This window comes from Lissotriton vulgaris, chromosome 2_1, assembly GCF_964263255.1.
Source record: "Lissotriton vulgaris chromosome 2_1, aLisVul1.2, whole genome shotgun sequence".
Taxonomy (NCBI): Eukaryota; Metazoa; Chordata; class Amphibia; order Caudata; family Salamandridae; genus Lissotriton; species Lissotriton vulgaris.
Window position 1 is genome coordinate 1,231,289,263 of NC_141687.1, and position 12,697 is coordinate 1,231,301,959.

Here is a 12,697-nt window from a genome sequence, read left to right on the forward strand (position 1 = left end):
TTCCCTACCAGAGCTTGAAAGGCCACCCTCTAATTTGGCAGCAATAGTTTTAAGGCTTTCTAGGTTACACAATAAAACAGAGTTCAATTAGGTCTAACAAAGTGATAGATAGCTTGCGGGAACGGCGCCCACCAAAGACATTAAGGGGCCGGCAGCACCAAGATCACAGGCTGCGGCATTGCACTGGGCTTAGTGTATACCCCAGTACAGAAAGTTTATTTATTTATTTTTATTGTTTTGTAGAGCGCGTAGTCACCCAGTGGGTATCCCAGCGCTAAAAACCTTTTATACTCACGAAAGGTGAAATTCGGGAGAGTGTCAGTTTAAGGGAAGAGTAGAGTTTTGAGGGCTTTTCTGAACCGAAGGAGTTTGGGTTCTGTTCTGAGGCTCAGAGGGAGAGCATTCCACTTGCTTCCAGTGTTTACCGAGAAGCGGCGGCAGTCACTCAACGACGTCAGCTTCTGCACTTTATCTTCTTTACTGTTTTGGGGAGTTTTGTGGACTCCTAAATGTGTGGTGACCCTTACAAGACAGATCCCCACTCTACATTTTGTGTTAGGTTTACTTAATGTTCTCGCTGCTCGCAAGGGACTGGAAGCCACTGGCTTGTTTTATAGGTGCAATATTTGAATATGTCAGAACGTTTAATCGTCCATGGCTCCTTCTGGCACAAGGGACCCATTAGGCGCATTTTTCCACATATTAAAGAACAGAGATTACACCATGAATGAGTAAAATACTACTACTGTTGTGTGCAATGACCGACCAGGAGGAACATAGGAGGAGAGGCCATTGCACACTCTGCCAGAAGCACGAATACATTGGGATGCACAACCAAATTAAAAACTGAGTGAAATCGCCTGGGAGGGAACCAAGCGCCTAAAAGAGGGACAATGCACCAACAAAAAAGGCAGCTTTTCTGACTTCCACAACAAAGAAACTATGGCAATCGATGGGCTTGGTTAATCTCCATATTGTACATACATCATGTCTTGCAGTTAGCGCGTATCCGCTGCCTAGGCTCGATCTAAAGAAGAATGTTGGCAGAGTGAAGTCACCTAATTTTAGGTCTCGCCTACGCAGCGTGCTTGCACTGCATAGGAGACCTTTAGCAGTCGTACAGCTCTTTTTCCAAGCACATACTCGTGCTCGTGCAGATATACAGCTTGCAGGAGTGCGCAGCCGCGCCACAAGCATGAGTGTGTGCTTTGAAAAAGAGCAGACTTCGTGCGCACACACGCATGCACGCGGCCAATGCTTGTTTCAGGCGAACGGGACAGCCACAGTCGTGAGAGGAATCGAGTACTGTTGTAAAACACTCTGGAACAATCTTCAAGTTGAATAGTAATTTATTGGTAATCTCTTCCAGCACATAGGCAAAGCTGTGAACGCCTCCTCTGCTACAGCTCTTCTGAACTCTACATTCTATACTAGTCAGGAATTAAGAATACACTAACATTCTACATAACATTCTACATTCTACAAAGTTCTTACAATACTAAATGTATAATGCACATTACTACAAGTACCCTCCCACCATCAGCACAGCAAGGATCATCTGACAAGCCCTCTCTCACAGTTTCATTTTGGTTTCACAGGAAAAACCACATTAGAACTCCAGCTAGTTACAAAACAGCGGCTGTCCTCTGGGGCTTCATGGGACAGCTTTGCGCCCTAGCTGACACCGTTTTACCAACATTTAACCCGCTGACACGAGCAAGCTGGGAAGGAAGCTTTTTCTACATTGCATCCCTTCCCACTGTCCTGGAATGAATGTGTGCCTGTCCAGCCTCACTCGGACTAATAACAGTAATTCCCATAGGTTCTGTTTAAATACAGGCGCATGTAATGCATTCAAATAACCATATAATATCTGTCACAAGACAGCAAACCCAGGGGGGCTACTTTGCCTACGGAGTCAGGTTTTCCATCTTTTCTGTTAATGTTCTCTAGCTGGTTTGTTTACTTTGCTATCATTTTGTTTTCGCGTACAGTGTTTAAAACTGCATGGCCTATTCTGAATTCCATGACTACGCCTATTTAGAGTAATTGTATCTTTTCTTGTCTCGTTGTGCATACCCGATGGCATGTGCAGAATCACACAGCTTGCTGTTGTCCTAGGCGTTCCTGTAGCCTGTATGCTGCACCATCCATTTCTCCTCCTTGAATCTTAACTGCCTCTGTACAGCTCCTTCCACAATGGTCTACAGATTGTTCTCTTGTGGTTGAACATTACCTTGCCTTGTGTTTATGCTCTGCGGCATCTCAAATGAACAAAGTACAGATCCCGATTCTCACATTCCTCTCCACATTCTATAGGGACCTCGAAACCCTGGAAAAACTGAAGAAGTTAGTGGAGCCTCTTTAATGGTCCCCACACTTACCTCTAACCCACTTGTCCAGGGGACAAGCCTGTATGTTCTTCGCACGCTTTTTACCCAACAGCCACACTGTCGATACAGAATGGAAAATTGAAAATCCCAGAATGCAAGCGGATATCGGGCAAAAGCCAGGATTGAACGAAACATTCACATATGACATGGGTTCACTTGGGGGCATTGCTTATGGAATTCACCAGTCCTTTGAACTTTACCTGTGTCTCCTTAGCGAATGAACAGATTCGCCAATGACGCAACGCACTGTTCCGAGGGCCAAGAACATACCTAATGATTCTATGAAACTATAGACCTTCATCCAATCTATATTAACACAAACTACATACACATTATGCATTTGGTACTACAAAATACAACACTCATCTTCCTTTGTTGCTGAAAGAAAAAAAAAACAGTTCAATTTCTCAAGTAATGCACTTCTCACAATCATTCTAGAATTATGCTTTGTTTCATGATGTCAGTTTGTGCTTTGATGCATATTGTGACATCATTCACTGAGTGGTCCCTTCAAACCAATCAAACTTGTACAACAAATATTAGGGTTAGTCTTTAGCTGGCCTGCGAAGAGATAAAGGAAACTTGAATAGATTAAGATTTGCAGGTGCCTTTTTGTTGCTTAATGAAGTATTAGTGAGCCAAGTCCTGGGTTAGATATCTGTTACAATACCCTTCCAATCTCAAATGTGTAATCCATTTATCCCACTGAGTACCCTATATTATTACGTCAAGTATGACTCCTTTCTGAATTTAAATACTGGTTGTCATCACCTGCACAGGAGCAGGCATACTACTTGGTCTGTGTGTTCACATACAATAGGCAGTTGTGGTACGTGACAATTGCATGTTTACATTTTGGATTGTGGGCTCAGAGAGCCACTCTGCAAACAATTCCCAATGTAACACAGATGCAAGCTAGTGCTTTCCTTGTACTCTAAACATACACTTTCAAGGCACCTCAATCCTCTATAAGTGGCAGTGTTCTTACTTCTCCCAAAATGCCCTTCACCTGCTTTTGGTCTGTAAACAGTGAATACAAAAACAACCCTTGATGCACAGAGTGCAGAACAATGTCAAACATTCACCCCAGTACAGCGATCTGGGCCTACATCCATCATTTTTTTGCACTCCACACCACCACAGTTCAGACATGGCCATATGCAAATCAGCCTTGACCCAGTGCCTCATGGGAACAGTCCAGCCCGAACTGGCAAGCCATGTCTTCCCTGGACCGGAATCAAGCATCCTAGGACCGGTTTCTGGCTATCAGCCGTCATCAGCCAGGATAGCTTGACTCCAGTGTTGTGGAGAGCATGGGACTCACGTCTGAGCATACCCGTTCCACTCGGGGTGACAAATGCAAAAACAACAGTTGATGGACTGGGGTGAATGTATGACATTGTTCTGCAATCTGGTCATCAACGTTGTTTTTGCATCTGTAAACAGTGAAAGCACAACTTGTCTTGCATGCGAGTGTGGGGTAAATATAAATTAATGCTCTTCTCAAGTCCATCTTTGTGTAGGGCTGATACTAGTGATCTCCGTATAAGGATACACAAAGTGTTTTATATTATGACTGGGCCCCCACCACATTGGGAAATACATGTTTTTCCAAGTGTCCAATAACTCCCCCTTGGGATTATTTGGCCACAGTGGTGTTCTGCTACACTGTATCCTCTTACAGTTCACCTAGGAGCTTGAGATTTTGGTCCAGTAATTTCTCTCAGTCCATGGCTGGTGAAGAATGCATCGATGACCTGACTAGCTCGTCCTAAGGAAAACTTTGGCGCCCCTGGGTACACCATGCAAAGCACCTTCCTATTGTGTTTGACACCGAATCTGCTTTAATCATTTTTCTTTGAGTTATGAGCAACGGTACTGCTCCTCAGGCAAGCTACAACAACTGCTGCCCAATCAAATGCCCGCAAAGAAGATAAACACAGAAATGGTAATAAATTCACTTTATATATACTGCTTGCAATTTATTTTGTGATTACATCAGCTTTGCCAACATTTAAAGCTCTCCCAACCCATACCTAACAAGCATTTGCATAGCCAATAGGTCTCGCCTTTGGGACCTTATAAGTGTTTAGCCTTGCAACAGTTGATGTTGCACCTAGGATAGTGTGCTGGATAACTAAATACTTATAAGGTCCAAAAGGCGAGACCTATTGGTTATGCCAATGCTTGTTTTAAATGAAAAAACCACAGTTGATGGACAGAATGCAGAACAATGTCATACATTCACCCCAGTACAGAGATCTAGACCTAAATCCATCGGTTTTTTTGCACTCCACACCCCCCCAGTTCAGACATGACCAAATGCAAATCAGCCTCGACCCTGTGCCTCATGGGAACAGCCCAGCCCGAACTGCCAAGCCATGTCTTTCCTGGACCGGAATCAAGCAGCCTAGGACCGGTTTCTGGCTATCAGCCGTCTTCAGCCAGGAAAGCTTGACTCCAGTGGTGTGGAGAGCATGGGACTCACGTCTGAGCATACCCATCCCACTCGGGGTGACAAATGCAAAAACCACAGTTGATGGACAGAATGCTGAACAATGTCATACATTCACCCCAGTACAGAGATCTGGGCCTAAATCCATCATTTTTTGCACTCCACACCACCCCAGTCCAGACATGGCCATAAGCAAATCAGCCTCGACCCTGTGCCACATGGGAACAGTCCAGCCCGAACTGCCAAGCCATGTCTTTCCTGGACCGGAATCAAGCATCCTAGGACCGGTTTCTGGCTATCAGCCGTCTTCAGCCAGGATAGCTTGACTCCAGTGGTGTGGAGAGCATGGGACTCGCGTCTGAGCATACCCATCCCACTCGGGGTGACATCTGCAAAAAACACAGTTGATGGACAGAATGCAGAACAATGTCATACATTCACCCCAGTACAGAGATTTGGGCCTAAATCCATCGTTTTTTTGCACTCCACACCACCCCAGTTCAGACATGGCCATATGCAAATCAGCCTCGACCCTGTGCCATGCTCTCTACACCACTGGAGTCAAGCTATCCTGGCTGAAGACAGCTGATAGCAGAAACCCGTCCTAGGATGCTTGATTTCGGTCCAGGAAAGACATGGCTTGGCAGATTGGACTGGACTGTTCCCATGAGGCACAGGGTCAAGGCTGATTTGCATATGGCCATGTCTGATTTGGGGTGGTGTGGAGTGCAAAAAAACGATGGATTTGGGCCCAGATCTCTGTACTGGGGGGAATGTATGACATTGTTCTACATTCTGTCCACCAATTGTTGTTTTTGCATTTGTCACCCCGAGTGGGATGGGCATGCTCTAACGTGAATCCCATGCTCTCCCACCACTGGAGTCAAGCTATCCTGGCTGAAGACGGCTGATAGCCAGAAACCGGTCCTAGGATGCTTGATTCCGGTCCAGGAAAGACATGGCTTGGCAGTTCGGGCTGGACTGTTCCCATGAGGCACAGGGTCAAGGCTGATTTGCATATGGCCATGTCTGAACTGGGGTGGTGTGGAGAGCAAAAAAACGATGGATTTAGGCCCAGATCTCTGTACTGGGGTGAATGTATGACATTGTTCTGCATTCTGTCCATCAATTGTTGTTAATGCTTGTTTTAAAAGCAACGTGGTGTGCAACAATTGAGAGCACGCACTTGAAAAATATAGTGGCATTACATTTAGAGGCAGTAACAGTAATGATTTATTTCAGAGGAGTATCATTACAGAGCATTTACTATGCATTAGTGTAACAGGAATAAAAAGTAAATGCTCTGTAATGGTACTGCTCTATAAACAAAACAGCAGTATTTGTTTATTTACAAAGCAATACCGATTCAAGACATGCAACTTTTTTTCCTTTTCTGCAAATGTGAAGTAATTGCTCTGTAGCTGTACTAATTATGGACGGGGGAGCCAGAGAATTAATGAGCAGCGGCCAGTCAAGGTTCTAGTTTGAACCTATGAAAAAAGATCTAAGAATTTGTTTTAAAGTATATTTCTTTACTACTTTTATGTTTTTTACTTTAGTTCATTAAATTGTTTTGCTACATTGAGTAACATTTATTAAAAGTGGTACTTTTGACATATTTTTGTACCCTCCACCCTAACAATGATACCATCAGTGAACCAAGTGATTAGTCAGTTGTCATGTTGTGGTACTGAAAATTCTGGACCCTGCTATTGTATGGTACCGATGCCCAACACTTGTGTCAGAAAATATCATCATATCATGACGAATTTGGTATCGGCAGACCGGTAATGATTGGAACATTATACCTATGCATTTGCGTCATAATCGAGTGATGCAATCACCCTTAAATCATAGTTTCTGTCTTGAACCCTCGGGTTCCATTTTGTGAGTGGCATCCATCTTGTGGTTGCCCTTACATAGTCAATTGACCAAGGCCGAATTTGATCTGAAAGGACAAATACTCCTTTGCTGACTCCTCTGTGACCTGGGCGAGCTGACTCCACTGCCTCCAACCAAACCTGTTCGGGCAGTCCCCAACCCAATGGCCGAGCGAGATTAGCATCAAGGCACAACATGTCATAAACCATTCACGGCATACAAACCACGCTTTATCATACACACACCTGTCCCTGTTTCTACTTTATGACTAGTTTTACAAGGAGGAGGTGCCCGATTTTATTGGGGGTTCATCGATATCTGATGGAAGTTCTGGGCCTTGCTGGGTAATCTATCACGAACTGGACAAACAAAATTATGGGCTTGCCATCATGACTCTGCTTTTTCCTTGTTGTGAAAATAAGTATATGGTTGAACCATAAAACAAAGAATTCTTGCCTGGAGCTTATATTTTTGTATAAAAAGAGAAGGCTGGCTCTGTAAATACGAACAGTCTCCTGAGAATATACACACCGTGTTGTAGTACTTCTAGGACGCTTGTTACTTGGTTGCAGCCAATAAAACTCGATCCTTGACATCACATAGAAGACTCTGTGTTTCTGTGGTCCAGAACAGGAAGAACTCAAGAGGTCTCTGGGTGTTCCCCCTGGCACCGCCGGGTCCCTAAAAACCCGGTACCTCAGTTTGGCGCCCAACTCGGGGCGGTATCAAGCGGTGTCGGTCCAAGCCAGATGTTCGTGAGGAGCTTTGTGTGAAAATTCCAGAGGACTGCCAGCCAATTCAGCGACCCCTGTATGTCGACGTGGTTCCGAAGGTCTTTGCTGTGAGGTTCCCCGCGTCCCGACGGCTACAAAGGACTGCTGCCCTGACTATCGCCCTGTTTTGGACCCATTGATTTTTGGTAGAGCAAAACGATAGACAAGTCTTCTAGTGACGTCATCGATCATCAATACTTCAGTTAAGTATAAGTGGAGCGTCTCCCAGTCCTTAGTTTGATTCTTAGTTTTGGTATCCTTGAGATACGCTTTGATTTGGAACTTGCAAGCGCCAAAGCCGAGGGACTCGTGTATTCACGAGAAATATCGTAATCGATAATCCTTTGAAGTTTGAAGCTAGACTAGAGAGCGAAGATGCCTGGTCTTAGCAGACTTGGAAACTTGTTTTGTCTTGGTTGTAGAAGGGACTCCCGATTAGAGGATTCGTTTCCGGTTCCTCCGATCGGAACTCCAACATATGAGCTCTATGTGAAGCACGGCGTAGGCCCTATCACGTATAATGAAGTGTGGATCCGATACACCAGAAATGATGGTGTTTTAAAATGGCATCAATATGGTAGCTTTGTGTAACGACCGGATTCTTGAACCAGATGGGATCAGCTCCTGAGAGCCCGTCCAACCCAGTCGGAACGTAATCACCTCCCTCCTTAGAATGTATTTACAATAGGTATATGTATATGTATGTACATCTCGTACCTAAGGATGGGGAAAATAGCAATACACATGCATAGGTTTTCTACAATATCCCATTCATACCAGCTAGTCTCACGGCCACTTAGGCCCAGACTAATCTACCCTGGGGCAGTTCTGATTATGTACCATTACACACTGATCACCATCAGTGCTCACTCGACACGCAGTCCGGCGTGCCATATACACTGAGCTGCAGCCCCAGTGCTCTCTTTTTATCCGGTCCACAATCCGGCGGACCTAGACACTGGTTTCCCTCCCAGTGCTCGCTTACTTACAACCCAATCCGCAATCCGGCGGATCTAAGCACCAGTCTCCCACCCGGTGTTCTCATTAACGCCGCTTATCAACGACGATCACTCTCCTATGAATACCTTTTAAAGGAATCTCTCATTGGCTACTCGGGATGATACTACAATAACAGGAATTAGCACAGCTTGCCAAATTGAATCATGTACCTTCTGCTCTCAGCATCAAATGGTCCCTCTCTCCCTCATTATTCAGTCACCTCTTACCTGACCGGGATTTACATCCATTCATGAAAACGATGTCTGACTAGAAGACCAGGTTACCCTGATTGAACAAGAATACAAGGCACATGTTGGTTCACTAAGAACTGGGGTATTTTATTACAATAATTATAAACACAGCACTATACTATAACATATATCCTGCAAAGAAAAGTGAAAGGTTAGAATGTGCACACTATAAGTTATGGACAGACGTCACCTTATGGACATGAAGTCGGGGTTCAACAGTCATCTAGGTTCCCTTCTCGTCTGTGCCTTGGCTCATCTCGGAATCACACCTCAGCAGTCACGAGTACACGTCTGCACCGCTATGCTCGGTCGTCTCTACTTTCCTCCAAGTCACTGGAACGTTCCTCTTTATTAGCTGCTGTCTCTCTCTGTCTCCACTCGCTCTGCGCTGCTTCTCCTTCTCCTTCAATCTTTCTCAGAGAGTATCAGCTTCATGATCTTTCTCGGACTTCAAAATGGCGACTGTCTGCCTGGAAATAATTAATGGCATTGATGCTAACGGCTAGCTGCCGCCTACAGACTGACTGACTCACTGCCTAACACTTTCGCTAATATGGAAGCTTGTCCTTTCATGGAAAGTTACGGCAAGTAACCTGCCGCCCACCAAATTCTTGTACCTCCCCGTACCAAGGACACGTTCCCAGCCGGCCGGCCTGATGCTGTGTCTTCGGAGTGGAGAAAAATACAGTCTTTCGATAAGGGCCAGCCTGAGCCGGTTCTCTCCAAGCGAACAACACTTCGAAACTAAAACATTACACTTGGCCTAGAAGCATCTCGAGCTGCCGGGGCAGAAAGCAAGATGGAGTCTCTCCCGTTTGAGGCCTACAAGGCCCGAAATAAGCATGACTCCATAGAAGGTATACTAACACTCTTGCAGAAGGACGGATTATCACTAATACTAATTAATCTATCCCCTAGCTTAAGTTTATAAGCCCTGATCTAAGGAAAAGGGTACGAAAATGCATTACTGTGCCTTATGAATATGCCCTGTTTATAGTTCTAATCCCTAAACTAAAAGAGTAATAGGCTGGAGTCACCTTCAATCATTCTCCCTCAAAGGAGGGCCGAAAAAGTCGGTCAGAACACTTCACCCTTGACTCCAGTCTATTAATCATTCTCTATATGGAACTAACATCTGTGGAAGAATAATAGGAAACCAAACTAACTGATCTATTCCTCTTGCCAAACCTACAGTATTGGAGTAGAGAAGGAATGCACTGAATAAAGCAGCAAATAGCTACTAAAACACAAATAGAAATCATAATACCCCCTAATATATGTCGTAGGGAATGTAAGTCAGGTAACCAATTGAAGAGCCAGTCAAACCAGCCCTGATCAATATGTTTTCTAACCTCTGCAGTCAAGTCTTGGAGTTTGTCAATATGGGCCTGAATGGATTTGGTATGGTCGGACAAATTAAAGCAGCAAAGACCCTCAAAGTCAGAACAGTCGTGTCCATGCTTTAACAGGAGATAGTCGACAGCTGCGCGGTTCTGCAGAATTGCCCTATGTTCACCCTGGGCATCTAATAGCATATCAGATAAAATGGTAGAGGTTTGGTTAATCGATTTTACCATCCAACAGGCCATTTTTCCAATGGACTTTGCGTTGTAAACAGCCAACGCTGGGACACCAACAATGGAGATAGCTAAACTAAGGTATTCAGATTTGAAATAGAGATGTAAGGAAGAATCACAGTCCTCATGTAACATCATAGAATCACGGACTACATGGGAATAGGTATTGGGATGTGAGGAAAACATTAATAAACTCCGTCTAGTGATGGCACACGGGCCTCCGGAAATATTTGCAGGAATATAGGGCCAAGAGGAGTTGCCGCAGGAGAAGAGCCAACCAGAAGGTAACAACATTGTATGGTAATGGCTAGGAGCAACTACTATACTTTTACAAGTCATATTATTTTTAACAGAAACACATGATTTTGGGGGTCTTCGTGAGCACAGCAATCGTTCATGGGCCGAAAAGGAAGTGGCGGCTCTTAATTTTAACTTTACACATTCAGTAATTGCATTAGGATCACAAGTCAAGAAAAAGCACAAATCACCCTGCGTGATATTATACGTGGTAATCTGAGAATGAATCGGGGGAATAGAGTCCGAAAGAATGGTACATAAGGGACAAAATTCATGGGCCGCGAAATCGCCCAGAATAACATTGGGTCGGGCATTTGATATATTGAAAATATGTTTAAGAGTCTCCAGTGAGGCAGGGACAGCAACCAAACAGGTCGCTAAAATGCCAGTTACTGAGCGCATGGGTGTCAGGCAGAAATGCGGAGAATTAGTAACTCGTTTGGCCAGGGTCGTCCAAATGTTTGATGATGAATCCCACGCAGCGAAGGAACGCGGTACTCGGGTTCTCGAATCAACCAAAGTCTGTGGGTTCCCTCCTCTCCCGACGTAGCAGACCAAAAGGAGTCCAACGCCGGCACATCCTGCAGCAGCAGTCCAGATAATGATCTGAAAGAAATCAAATACAGGCATTATTCATTCTCGTAGGTAACATTTGTCAGCCGGGACAGCTTCCCAGCTATCTTTCCCTGATCTCATCACCAAAATGGTGTTGTCATGACTGGTTGCAATAATTTCAGCTTGTTCAGGGGGATTTTTAGGCGATTGCACCCATATTCTCGCTCCAGGATTATCGGTAGATCCAAAGCCTTTTTGGCCTCGCACAGTTAGTAAAGTTGGGGCAGTGCCTTTCTGAATCTCACCACTGAAAACAGGCATGATTAGCAATTGAGCAACTCGGTCAGTCTTTTGAATCGATAAATCAACCTCACTGCTATTCAGCAGGAGGACCTTAATCTCTCCCTGATAATCACTGTCAATCACTCCTCCGAGTACTTGAACACCTTTTAAGGCAAGGCCCGATCTAGGGGCGATCAGACCAAAACTTCCAGCTGGTATACAGACACCAACGCCGGTCTCAACAATAATTCGATCTTTACTCCTAAGTACAGTGTCATTCATGGCATGCAGGTCCAAGCCTGCGGAACCTGGGGTTGCTCTACATGGAGCCAAAGCTCCAGGGGAAATTTCCCAGTACATTATGGTATTGCCAATAGTATTGGGTTTTGCATCGACATTCGGGGGAAACAAACACATCAAAGGAGATTCAGCATGTAACAAGGGACGATTATTCAGAATTAACAATGCTTGAAATAAATAGTCCCGCCAATTTTTATATTTGTCGTCAGTTAACTTTCGCAACTGTTCTTTAAGCAAACCATTCATTCGCTCAATAAGGCCTGATGCCTGTGGATAATAAGGAATATGAAACACCCATTCTATATTGTTTTCCGCACAAAATTCCTGTACCAATCTTCTACGAAAGTGGGATGCGTTGTCAGATTGAATTTGAAATGGAATACCATAATATAATATGATTAATTCCAATGTTTTAATGGTATTTACTTGGGTAGCTTGTTTGCAGGGAAAGGCCACCAAAAGGCCACTGTAAGTGTCGACAATTGTACAAACATATTGACAATTTTTGCTCATAGGCAGCGGGCCAATATAATCAATTTGCCAAATTTGAGTGGGCAATTTTCCTCGGTGTAAATGACCTTTAACAATTTGTGGTACTTTTCGTTGTCTGGAATGTTGACAGATGGGACAATGCAGAATAGCATCTTTGATGTAATTTAAAGGAATATAAATTCCTCGATCGGCAGCCCACCTGCTAGTGGCTCTCTCTCCAAAATGTCCTGCTTTCCTGGTGGGCCCATTTCGCCAATCCCGCCAAATCAGAATCTTGCATGTCCACCACCGCCTCAGCAATTTTAGATTTCTCATCTGCAATGTTATGAAAGAATTTGTCAAGGGAGTCTATCGGGCTATGAGCATCCACATGAAAGATTGTCACAGTACTCTGTGGGAGCATTTCCCAAATTTCTTGCCATCATTCTTTTCCCCACAATTC